The sequence below is a fragment of the Penaeus monodon genome, chromosome 29 (assembly GCF_015228065.2).
Source record: "Penaeus monodon isolate SGIC_2016 chromosome 29, NSTDA_Pmon_1, whole genome shotgun sequence".
NCBI classification, from domain to species: domain Eukaryota; kingdom Metazoa; phylum Arthropoda; class Malacostraca; order Decapoda; family Penaeidae; genus Penaeus; species Penaeus monodon.
The window spans coordinates 13,464,341-13,465,144 of NC_051414.1; the positions used below are offsets into that span (position 1 = coordinate 13,464,341).

The following is an 804-nucleotide window of genomic DNA, read 5'->3' on the forward strand; positions in this document are numbered from 1 at the left end:
AATTATCAAATGACTGCTAATCGCCGTTTAGATGCCTGTGATTTATTGTTTATATCCTTACTGTGCTTATTTTGCCATTTGTTCATTTAATTTTGTCCAGGTAAACTTGTTTGGAAAAGTGGTGGAAAGTGGCGTGTATATATATATATACATTATGCACTTATAGTCTGGTCATTGTGCGTGTAGACGGATAGGTTACGTGCGCTATTCTAAGTATTTTCAACATCGTGTACATTCTTGCTAATGCGATTTTAAATATTGAAAAAAAATCAGTACACCTTGGTAAATGCCTATAGTGCAAGAAGTATGTATGTATGAGTCTTGTTATTCGAGAAAATGCATATCAAGCTGGCTGTAACCCACTATTGATTTACGTCTAAAATCGCATTTAAAATATCAAATTCATTACTTATATAGATAAAAAAAATCACATGAAGACAATTAGCGTCTTCAAATCATATTTTGATCTTAATATCATTTACGCTGTCCAGAAGGGAACCAAACACCCAGTCAGTAATAGCAAAACAATCAGACTGAGCCAAACATTTTTCAGTTAAATGACGTTATCTTAGCACAAGAGTACTTTGGATATTAAATATAGGCTGCCAGAGGCAAAATATACATTATGATTAAGTTATTTTCTATGAAAAACCAAAAAAAGGATGGCACTGACGCCCCTAAACAAGGAACACAGAAGAGAGCTTCTGCAGCCCAGCTAAGAATCACGAAAGGTAAACAAATTAAATTGCTCTATCTACCTGTATCGTATTATGTATTTAGAGATATTCTATCTGAGCACACCTG

General features: G+C 33.8%; 1 pseudogene; it reads left to right on the forward strand.

Moving 5' to 3' along the window:
- The first annotated feature begins 494 nt into the window (after nt 1–494).
- The window catches only part of LOC119591643, a 16,526-nt pseudogene continuing 16,216 nt past the window's right edge, over nt 495–804 (forward strand).